The sequence below is a fragment of the Crotalus tigris genome, unplaced genomic scaffold (assembly GCF_016545835.1).
Source record: "Crotalus tigris isolate CLP2741 ecotype Arizona unplaced genomic scaffold, ASM1654583v1 scf7180000018018.2415403412:4055106, whole genome shotgun sequence".
Taxonomy (NCBI): Eukaryota; Metazoa; Chordata; class Lepidosauria; order Squamata; family Viperidae; genus Crotalus; species Crotalus tigris.
Genome location: NW_024096780.1, coordinates 1,657,267 through 1,670,074, shown reverse-complemented (window position 1 = coordinate 1,670,074; position 12,808 = coordinate 1,657,267). Strand labels below are relative to the sequence as shown.

Below are 12,808 nucleotides of genomic sequence, written 5' to 3'. Positions count from 1 at the left end.
AATTCAGCGAAATGTAGATGCTGGCATAGCAATGCATTCTAGCTTGAATACACATCACACAAGTTCAAAAGTGTGTATGTCCATTAAAATTCACTCTGAACAAATCTTTCTGCACTTTCAGATAACTAATACCTAGGCATATGTATCAGCCAGCAGGGATCATGAACTCAGTATGTGTAGCCTTTGACAAGGTGGTCGGTTTTTCGGCTTTATTCAAATTATGGGACCACGTATTTTGGTCTCATTCACAGAGTTGTTAAAAGCCTTGCTATCTAAAATAATCTGTCTGAAGTACTTTTGACATTTTATAATACTATATGCAATGATGAATATTATTAAATCATATGTTTCTGATTTTATTTTGACACTTGATACAAGTCTTTCTCTTAGTTTTCCAGTTGCTGTCATTTCTGATATCCCAAACATGTATATTAGTTTATAAAATTAAAGACTCAATGTGCCTGCGTTCTTAGGAGAAAACAGTCCATCTTCCAATATCGCTGGCATATTTAATTAGAGATGCTTCACCTTTCAGTTTTTTTTCCCTGAAAATACAATTCAAGCTATCTGTTAGCTCTTTGAAATATGCCAGGTCAGGAAATAGACACTAAAACCAATCCTAAATTGTACTTTGTGGGTATAAGATATAATAACATAATTTTAAAAGTCTGGGAGCATTCTTAGTTTCTTTCCTCATGCTTGTTTGCTCTCCTGGCTAAATTCATGTTTTGCCAATTGTCTCTGCATGCCTGCTCCAAGGTCATCTCTATGCATTCCTAACATAACTCTATCTAGATGACATGTGGCAGAAGCAGCTCTCCAGTATTATACCTTATATTACAAACTTTATTTTTGGGGTGGTGATTGGGGAACCATGATCAGACCTGTAAATACCAAACTTTCCATTATGCCTCACTTGAAATTTGATATTGTCCCAATAGTTTAGACTTATATCAAAGAAAGACATATAGAAATAATCTGAAAAATGCATAAACTCATTTCAAGCTATTGAACAGTTGACTTGGAATTTTATTTGACAGTTAGCTGAATACTGAATCACAGTGTAATACAATTTTTGCTCCCATTCTAAATCAGAAGTGGTTACAATTTCATTCTATTCTGCACTGGACAGATGGAATAAATTGGGCATCATACTGTACTTCAGATTCAGAAAAACTAGGAGAGTATTCAGATATAGACAATGAAACTGATCAAAAGAATGAAACTTACAAAAGACTAATTGAGGGAACCAGGTATCTCTGGTCTTAAAAGCAAGATACTACAAAGCCATATATTATCATTTTTCCCAGTACCTAAAGAGAAGATCATTCTCTATCACCCAATAGGCTACATATAAAGGTCTTATATGCGACAAAAGATTCTGGATGAATATTAGGAAAAATTCAACAATGGAGGCATTTACCTAGAAAGCTTATCACTGATGAATTCAAGCACAGACTAATTTGGCTTTTTGCTCTGAACAGGGAGTTGGTCTTGATGATGTAAATTGCACCTTTCAAATTTTTTGATTATGAAATCTTGCTTAATCTTTGAAAGACTATTGCAGAACTCCAAATTCACCCTTCTCCCAGTGACCTGATTTCTTGGTTTATTTTTTAAAAGGTTTTCAGATTTCTTACAATTAACAAAACTGTACTTATGTTCCCATTGTATTTTAACAGCATGTGTTCATCACTGAACTGGTTATTCTTCATGCATGCTTACAAATGTAAAGACTCACTCAAGTCAATCTAAATTCCTGATCACATGTCCATATAACTTCCTTTGTAATAATTGTACAAAACTGATTTACCATTCTGAGTACATATAATCACATGGAAACTGGATTTCCTTTATATATTTTGCCTATCTTGCACAATCATTTAGCCAGCCCTGTTGCAATATATCGCTGTGAAAATTGGACCATAAGAAAGGCTGAGCACAAAAGAATTGAGGCCTTTGAACTATGGTGCTGGAGAAGACTCCTGTAAGTCCCCTGGATTGCAAGGCACTCAAACCGGTCAGTTCTAGAGGAGATCAACCCTGACTGCTCTTTAGAAGGCCAGATCCTGAAGTGGAAACTCAAGTACTTTGGCCACGTAATGAGAAAGAAGGACTCACTGGAGAAGAGCCTAATGCTGGGAAAGATTGAGGGCAATAGAAGAAGGGGACGACAGAGAATGAGGTGGCTGGATGGAGTCACTGAAGCAGTAGGTGTGAATTTAAATGGATTCCAGAAGATGGCAGAGGACAGGAAGGCCTGGAGGAACATTGTTCATGGGATCGCGATGGGTCAGACATGACTTTGCAACTAACAACAAAATCTAGGCCATAATTTGTAATGGCTTCCAAGGATTACACAATACTTTTTCCTGTGTTCTCAGTTCAATTGTGCAATTAATTTTGCTTAAATTTCCCACTTATTACAATGGCCACTTCATTTTTACAGACTTTTCCTATTTAGCTCCTATTTTTTGGAATTGATTCTCCTTTGAATTTGAATTTGGAGACTAGTCTGAAATTTAAAAATCCACTAAAATGCATTGTTTTTCAGGATATTTATGAAGTTTATGAAGTACCATTCTTTTGGGTAGTGGTACTCCATACTGATTTAAATTATAACCATATAGTTATTAAATTAATATTGTTTTGTAATGCAGAATCTTAGACTTTGCTTCAAAATTACTGGAAAAAAGCTTGAAATTTCCTCAGTGCCTATGACATTTTTAGGGATTTCAATCCATAGAATAAAAACAGAATAAGAATAGAACAGGACTAGGACCAGGACTAGGACTAAATTAGAGTCGAGTCGAATAGAATAGAATAGAATAGAATAGAATAGAATAGAATAGAATAGAATAGAATAGAATAGAATAGAATAGAAATATTCCTTATGGCCATGTGTGAATGGACCCACAAGAAATTTGTCTTCAGTGCATAAACTCTCAGTATACATACAAACAACAAAGTGATAAATTATAACATTTATAATATATTTATCTATATATTTATTATGTATTTTATCTATGACAAAATACAGAATGTAACAATTAAGGAATGGTGCAGCGACCAATCTGAACCATTGACTGAGGTGGGGTTTGAGTTCATTCCATTTCATGACATCCTGTTGAGTTCCTTATTGATTGCTTGGGAATTACTTTCATGTAGGTTGAAAAATACAGTGATCAGTTCCAAAGAAAACTTGGCTGGAGCATGTAGAAAAACATCTGGTGAAACTTAGACATGAAACAAAAGTGGCTGAAATAGACCAGGAAGTGGCATGTAACATCAACAGATCCAAACCTAGAGCTGCATATTGATTATGCTATGGGTTGTGACTAGATGCAAGCTGACTCAAGTTTAAGTTGGTATTAAGTAAGAATTATAAAATTAATGGTATACAGCAATCTGTTTTATATTATACTCTGGAATAGTATCTCCCCAGAGTTTCATGTGCCTCCTACCCTGACTTTGTTTGGTTTTTTTTTTTAACTGCTGTTTGCTCTTTATGTGTTTAAGTGCATACCTTTCTGTTTTTGTTCTGAAAAAAAAAACTACAACTGATGTAAAGATTGCCTATTTTTTCTTCATCAACAAAGAATCCCAAAATATATTAATTCCAAGCTATTTCTTATGTCACGGTTGGCAAACTTTTTCTCTGCTAGTCAGATCCTGCCTATCCTTCAGCTCTCCAATGTGGTTGGTGTTGTGGTTCCGGCTAATGAAACATTCCAAAGAACTTCCAGGCACTGATTTTCCTAAAAGTCTTTTATTGTTACAAAATGTCGGCACAGGCACAATGGAGGGATGCTAGGATTTAAGTTCTCTTCCTCTGAGCAGTTAAATTATCAGCATGTTCCCTCCCTAAATTAGCCGTCATATCTCACACTATCCAATTAGTGTGAAGGTCAAATGTTTTCTTCCTCTTTCTTTCCCGGGCTTTACCCCCAACGCCCCTCCTGCTCTTTATTAACCCCATATTTACCAGACAATTCTGCATATTGTCAAAAGCAAGAATATACAATATTTGCAGCATTGACAGTTGGTAAGTCTACAGGCCAAGCATTGTGGCAGCCATTGGAAAGTGCTAACACATTAACACAGAGACTGCTGATAGACTGATGCAATCACTGCTGCCCATGAGGTCTTCCACAATACCACAGCCCCCCAAGAAACTTGGTTGAGGCTTGGGCCTGGCAATCAGCACCTGCCTGTGGCCGTATAAAAAAAGATTTAGCCCATGGCTGTAATTTGCTAACCCCTGACTGATGTGATTGTAGCTCCATTTCCAAATAAATAAATGAATCCTGCATGTTCAAAAGAATGGAAGACAAGATTCTTGCCTCTCACAGCTAATGATTCTCTTGAGGAAACTCTGCTAATCATTCTGTACTATTTTAAGGGAAACTTGTACAACATGAATGTTGATCTATGACACATTACTGTGCTGTGAAGGTATAGTAGGCAAACAGGTAAATAATCTGTTTTAAATGCAGCTGGAATTTTTCTGTGAGCTACAAACTCAACAGAAGCAGCATCCAATTTAGTTGTTTGCTTTGATTCTTCTAACTTTTAATGAATTTTCCTGTCTTTCTTTGCTATTTTTCCCAATAATTTTTCTACCAGTAAGTCCAAGTGAAATGAATAATTAACATAATAATATAATTAACAGATATTTTCCATCCAGAATTGATTATATCTCTGTGCAAATGATTCATTCTGCAAACCACATCAAAGACCAGTGAGCATATAAGATCAAAGAAAAGCAACAGCAATATTATTGATTAATAACTTTAAAAGATACATTTCCAAAATCCAGGTAGCACCACCTTCTTTTACACTTAGCATAGCTGAATTTGCCAGGGAGAATGTTAAAAAAGAAAAGTAGCAAATGTTTGGGCTACATTACTAGATCAGTTCTTAATCGCTTCCCCAAATATCATTTTAGATACTTTACTACACAGTCTATTTTTAAAGTAAAAACTCTGGAAAGGAATGGAAGCATTACTGGTATAGGAACAAAAGAGAGAAGACACTTCAAAGAGATACTAGAAGCCATATGCCTCAATCATTTACTTCAGTGACAACTGATTTCATCCTTTCAAAATCTCCCACTGATAATTATACAAGTTATCAACTATATTGCTCATTTATGAGGAGGCAATCAGACCAGAGGTCTGTATTACTATTAGTATTATCAGCTTGGACTAAAATCTGACTTAGAATAAAAGGGAAGTTAATGTACTACACATGAATATACTACTATATCCCATGGGTCTCTTGAACTGCTAATCAAGGTCAGTTTCCTTATATCAACTAGAAAACATGTCTTTTTGATTATTCACATGATATATAGGTGACTTCGACTTAAAGCAGTTCATTTACTAACCATTTGAAGTTACAATGGCTCTGAAAAAAGTGACTTATGAAAGTTTTTCACACTTATGACCATTGCAGCCTCCCCTTGGTCATGTGATCAAAATTCAGACACTTGGCAACTGGCATGTATTTATGACAGTTGCAGTGTCCTGGGGTTACGTGATCACCTTTTGCAATCTTCTCACAAGCACAGTCAATGGGGAAGCCAGATATATTTAACAACTGGATTACTAACTTATCAGCGGTTGATAACAACTGTGGTAAGGAAGGTCATAACATGGGGCAAAACTCACTTAACAAAGGTCCTACATAATAACAGAAATTTTGGGCTCAATTATGGTCATAGATTGAGGACTACCTGTACTAAGTCAATAAGTCTGATTAATATGCACAACTATGCATTCCTTTTCTACATCCAAATTAGAATAATCCAGAATTGGTAACCAAAGCTAGCCATAGATTTACATTCTGATTTCTGTAAACTCAAAATAAGAGGGGCTCCAATAAAAGTAAAACATATACTAAATGAATCTCAAACTCCATTCCCTGTTTTTTCTCTTATAAGCCACAGGATTTTGTAGCACTCTTTTAAGAAAAATGTTATATTTCATATCTTTGCCTACACTCTACTCAGATTCATTTCTTCAACAAGGGTTTATTCCAGATTTTCACTTTCTTCCACATAATGAAGCTTGGAATTTCCATAGGAGAAGGCAGGACCAGTTCAGAATCAGGCAAGACTTAGATTCTTGGATCTTAGAGTATTAACTATTTTTCTACATGGAGGGAAGTGTGTAGTGGGGTGCCCCAGGGCTCTGTTCTGGACCCAGTGCTCTTCAACATCTTCATCAACAATCTGGATGAGGGGATAGATGAAAAATTCATCAAATTTGCAGACGACACCAAGCTGGCAGGAATAGCCAACACTCCAGAAGACAGGCTTAGGATACAGGAGGATCTGGACAGACTTGAACACTGAGCGCTATCTAACAAAATGAAATTCAGTGGTGAAAAAAGTAAGGTTCTACATTTAGGCAAGAAAAAACAAATGTACAGGTATAGTATAGGGGGTACCCTGCTCAATAGTAGTAACTGTGAGAGGACAATCATTTAAATATGAGCCAGCAGTGTGCTGCAGCTGCCAAAAAAGTCAACACAGTGCTAGGCTGCATTAACAGAGGGATAGAATCAAGATCACATGAATTATTAATACTACTTTACAATGCCTTGGTAAGGCCACACTTGGAATACTGCATCCAGTTTTGGTCACCATGATGTAAAAAAGATGTTGAGACTCTAGAAAGAGTACAGAGAAGAGCAACAAAGATGATTAGGGGACTGGAGGCTAAAACATATAAGAAACGGTTGCTGGAATTGGGTATGTCTAGTTTAACCAAGAGAAGGACGAGGGGGGACATGATAGCAGTGTTCCAATATCTCAGGGGCTGCCACAAAGAAGAGGGAGTCAAGCTATTCTCCAAAGCACCTGAAGGCAGGACAAGAAGCAACAGATGGAAACTAATCAAAGAGAGAAGCAACCTAGAACTAAGGAGAAACTTCCTGTTAGAACAATTAACCAGTGGAACAATCTGCCTCTAGAAGCAGTGAATGCTCCAACACTGGAAGTTTTTAAGAAGAAACTGGGCAGCCATTTGTCCGAAACGGTATAGGATTTCCTGTCTGAGCAGGGGGTTGGACTAGATGACCTCCAAGGTCCCTTCCAACTTTATTATGATGATGATGATGATGATGATGATGATGATGATGATGATTATTATGCTCATATATTTCAAATGGCAGGAATTGGGGGGAAGGGTTTTCATATATTGGACTGTTTCCATTGGTAGAATGCAGTTGTAGAAAATTGGCCTTCCAGTTCCTTTCCTTGATTTTTTTAAAATGAAAGTCAGATAGACTGCTTAGCAGTTTACATCATAGGAATCACTCCCAGATGAATTTCTGTTACTCCAGAATTGGGTCACAACACTAAATCAATATCATACTTTGCACTCTCCCATTGGTTCAACTAGTGGGGACTCTGATTAGCTTCTTGGTGTTTCCAGCATTTCAGGCTGTGGAAGTAAAGCTGCTTTTGTAAGATTGAAAAGTGGAACAGAAATGGCCCCAGTGCCAACCTATATTTATAATGTAAACTCATTTTCCTCATCAGAGTTTGATACTGCATTTTTCATGAGCTTAATTATCATGGCCATGAAACATTTGAAATCCATATAAATAGGATTTATATGGATTATTTATGCATGTGAGGCAGGGGTGTCAAACTCGCAGTGTAATGTGACATGTCACAACTTTTTTTCCATTGCCAGCAATGGGGTGAGCGCAGTTTCAGCATGACACATCTGGCCCATGGGCCGGCAGTTTGATATTCTTGATGTAAGGGGATGTGAACAGAAGCTTGCCCCTTCAAAATCCCTGCATATCCATTTGTTTTTAGAAAATAACCTTTAAATGTGCAACAATTTCTAGCACTATCCAGATGTGGGGAAATATGGAGGGTCTGCACTCACATTTCCTCTCCATGTTCTCTCTATTTCACTAGCAGATGAATGCTTCCATAGAACTCAGTTTTATTTGAATTCATATATTACAACTTCCCTGAAACCTTAGTATATGGTGTTTTCAAAATTCTGAATTATAGACAATTCTTCCTGTCCCCAATATATGGACTCCCACAGTTATCATGATTACTAAAGTCACTTTCATTACCTGGCTGAGACATGTCCTTCATATGAGAATCTGAGTGTTGAAGGCTTTACAACTTTGCAATACAGTAGGTCTTCCTAGAAGATATTTAATTAACCTGCAAATGTATTGGACAGTATGGCAATTGCTATTTCTTATATAACAATTAAGCAAGTGTTAATACAACTTGGTAGGTCATATTGCAGTTATGTCTCTAACAATATGAATTCTGCAAAGGAAATAACTCAAGAAATGTACCAGGATTATCTGAAACAATACCACAGCTTGTCATTCAATTCACAATTAACAAAGAAAAATGTCTTATTGAAGTCAATGAATCTTTTTTCTGTCATGACCTATTCGTGATCATCAGGTTGCTATCGTGATCATTTTAAGATTTGATTGATTAAACACTTTAGGAACTGAAATAATGCTTCCGAATGACTGTATACAGACAAATCATAGCTTGTTACATAAACTGTGGTTTATTAAGATATAACAAAGTGTATATATGATTATTTTGGGGGGGGGGGAACCACAGATGTTGGAATTAGCTGTGAGTTGAGGGCAGTAAGTTAGTAAGTCAAAATGGCTGGGTGATGATAGCTCAAGACATTCCTTTGCCTGAAGCAGATCAAAACGATGCTTTTCTCACTGCTCCATGTTTTCTGAAACAATTCAATTAACTTTGCTTTATGGGAAGGCCTGACCTGTGACTGTTGTGTTCTGAATTCAAAGCACATCCACTGCCTTTAGGCTTAATCTACCATCAGCCACCCCTCATATATTAAAATTGTAAATTCTCCTTCAGACAGAATGTTGTGCTATTTTTAAAAGCATTTTCGTGCATTTTTCAAAAGAAAGAGAAACACTACAAATATTACTATTGGGACGACTAAAAAGGGGGGTGGTGGTTAAATGTCATAATAAAATCAAAGAAAATAAATATTTCTTACTGAGTAAAATGCCTCCACATTCTAATTTGAGCAGAACTTTTTTTCTCTTTTTTTAAAGTGATAAGCAGCCTAGAAATATTTTGTAACATAGCCGGCTATGTAGATAATATAGGGAGAAAGAGCCCTCTACTGGCTCTAAGTGAACTGCAGCAAATAATTCTTTTTCCACAGCAGAATGTAAATTATTTCCCAAGCAGGCAAGCATCACAACAAGGCAGTCTGAATAATATGGGGCCAAAATTTGGAACAAGAGTTGGATAAACCATGTTCAAAGATATCAAGGAAACCAACAATTCGATCTTCATAGGACCAGTTTGAAATACAGGTTTAATAGAGCATTATTCCAAAGACCAACAAGAAAATGCACATAAACTGTGAGTCACTCTAGCAAAAGCATCCAGTCTATAAGCTTTGTCATACCAATGCTTGAAATGAGCAGTATGCCCAGTAACTATTTTTTTTGCTTATATAACTATATTTGACTTCTAGAGAGCTCATGAATCATCTTCCCTCCAGCATACCATGTATCACATAACATAAGCATTGCGACAAAGAATACACTATAGATAAAAAATTATGCTAGAATGCATATTTTTAAAGCATTTTACATCAAGATGATCTACATTTTTTTTTAATATAAGAGAGTCTTCTCTATAACAGATTTAAAAAATTGCCATGGAGAGTTCCCTTCATTGACCATAAACTAGGAAGCCAAGTAACTTGGTCTACTCCTTGGTGTAATGTTTCCAACCTTCCCTTCCCTGAGCAATGTCCTGGCTTGACAGAATCACTTTATAGCATAAGGAAGCTTATGCCACTGCAAACTGTCTCCACACAGAACGGAGCCCATAGATTGCAAAATGATGTTTTAGACAAACCACAATATGCACATGCATAAAGCATATAGAATAGTTATTATGTACCTCAGAGAACTGGAAAGGAATACACTTAAAATTTCCCCAGAGCAATGAGATGGAGTAGATGATTTACAGACAAAATTAATTTTTAGCAGCAGGAAGCAAAGTATTTCCAGGGATAGAGAACAGCCTCAGTAAAATTACTACACGCAGCATCTCTTTTCTTAATATAGAGACATAACACATACTTTAGGCACATTCCAGAGAAAGTTTTGTCTTTATGTTATAAGGATTTAGCGGGAAATGTCTTTCTTTTTCTCATCAAAATTATTGAATGGGCATAACTTTGCCTGGATCATTTTACTTCTATTTTTTTTTTATTTTTGCTGAAGCAAGTACCAAAAAGGAGCTAAATATTGCAAGACAAGAGGCTAATGATAATTTCTTTACAACATAAACATTTTGTGGGCATTCATTTTCTGAAGACATCTTCTTTTTAAAAAATAAATGACCTTTCATTTATTTGCTGTCAGATCTCCATTCAACATTTAAGTAGCTATTTGGGAAGTTTCAAAGACAGGTTTTCAAAATACATTTCCCCCAAATGTGTTACCATGTATAGCTAAGCCTCTAACTTGATACCAATTTACTTGGGAGTAAGCTCAACTTAATTCAGTTGCCTTACCTCAGAGTAGGCATCTGTAAGAGTGCACTTTAAAATTGCAATTCAGTGCAGATCAACCTGAAAGTAGATGGTCACATGCAAAAAAACATAGGGCTTCTTCATCTTTAATTCTTTAGTAGAAGAGGGGATTTTAGCAAGTGTATTTTTCTATGATTAAGCTGAACCACCACATTTAAAAAAACCTGTCTTTTTAAAACACATTTGGACTTACATTTAACAAAAAAAATCCCTGCAATATTGAATTATATTGATATCTTCTTCAATATTAGATTTCTTCAGGATAATGGAATTCTTTTTTTAAAAATGACAACTATTTTAAAAGTAATTGTTATTTAAATGTCCTACCTCCTAATCCTCTGACAAGAGAAGACTGACAATGCAAGTGGTTACTCTTTAGAAACAGTCACTATTGTAGAAGTAACATATTATGCAAATCTTGTTAATTGAACAAACCCCAGGAAAGTTGTTATTGGCCAACATAAGTTCATCTAAAGCTTCAATTACAATAATTTTAATTTCTCTGCACACAAGAAAATAATCATACAGTAGCAAATGAATACAGTAGCAAAAAAACCATAAAAGTCTTAAAAATGGCTGGGATATGTAAAAGATAATGTAGATTATGACAGCTGGAGCAACGTAATGCAAAGTCTACCAATGTGAAATAAGAAAACCGCCCTTTTAGCAATATGCCCATCAACCATTTATATACACTAAATAGAGAAACTTAGTACCAATAATAATTTATAAGACAGTATTTTCCCCTAATCAACTATTCTCTTCTAAAGAAAATATTAACTTAAGGGGGCTGTAATTTGATCAGTGAGAAAATTTTGTTATTGAATGACAAGAGATATTTGATCTAAACAGGACAAAATCTCCATATGTTGAAAATATAAGACTGAAACCTAATGGGATGGTTTTTTGGTTGGGAAAAGGGAAATTCCTACAAGTACATACTATACATGCTTAAGATTATGGTATTATTGCTGATACCTGGCAAACATTTTAAGCAGGCAAGAACTGCTTTTAAATGAACCTTAAAGTTGACAAGACTAGGTTTTATTTTTAAGCAGTTACAAGCAGCAAGCAATAGCAGCATTTTTTTAAAAAAAGAAAGTCAAGCTTCTTAGCAAGAATCCTAATATAAAAGGACAGAAATACCTTACTGTGCTGTTCCTCTTCATACATACTGTATATTGAAAAAAAGATGCCTGTCGTCAAAACATTTCCTTAGGAGTCATTTCCATTTACTGACACGAGTCTTAAAAAAATATCTTTTTCCTAATTATGCAAAACACTCTCTCTCTCTTTCTCACTCACTCACCCTCCCCTTGTGTTGAGAAAGCAGAAATTCAGGTGCGATAAAAGCTAGATCATGATGCACTAGGAATAAGGCATGCACTGAAGAACTCACCTTCATTCTGTATGTATCTTGAGTTTTGAGAGGGTTAATTGACATCAGGTATGTCAGCAATGAAGCTCCGTTTCAGAGACACAGATTACAAGTTACATGCATTATTCCAAGGACCAGTCCTCTTAGCAGCTGTTTCGCAGGCACACAGCTGGCATCTTCTCAGCAAGGAAGAAAGCAGCACAGTAAGTTGTCCACGGAGGGAGCTAGGTAGCTGGCTTCTCCAGCTCCAGCAGTTACATACTGATGCCATAGTACATATTCTCATCCTGTCTCTGGCTTCTTTGCCTCAACACTCACTGAGCACTGAAATCCTGCTGCTGCTGTATAATCAGGCCAGCCTATTTGGATCATATAGGCCTCTATTTAAAGAGCCAATCAATAGACAGGCTGCTCAATTTTTTTTCCAGGAGTAGCACATAGAAAGATTTTTTTCCCCAACAGTTACATCAGTTATGTTTTAAAGATGGTTATTGAATCTGTAGTTGACACAAACATGCACATGAACACACATGGGTGGGGGGAGGGAGACACAATTAAAACTAGCTTCTTTCAGAAGAATAGCATGTGCTTTGACTTTGAATATCACTTTAAGCAATTCTAATCAGAAAGAAAATTGCATAGCCCACTTGTGCTGTGTAGATACTGTAGATAGGTAGGTAGGTAGGTAGGTAGATAGATACTGTCTAACTTGATGTTGCAGCAAGCATTTATCTACTTAAATCTAGTTATAACATGTGGGCACCTGAATCATTCCCCTCTGGAATTTAAATCCCACACTTCTTCTTTCCTTGGTCTCCTACCTCTCTTCTTC

General features: G+C 36.1%; 1 protein-coding gene across 1 annotated transcript in view; it reads right to left on the bottom strand.

The window, feature by feature from the left end:
* The window catches only part of CDH18 (cadherin 18), a 605,479-nt gene extending 593,222 nt beyond the window's left edge, over nucleotides 1-12,257 (bottom strand). The window contains exon 1 of the mRNA XM_039346754.1: nucleotides 11,998-12,257. The gene's annotated coding sequence lies outside the window, so the exon portion shown is untranslated. The remainder of the gene's footprint in view (nucleotides 1-11,997) is intronic.
* Nucleotides 12,258-12,808: the final 551 nt, after the last annotated feature.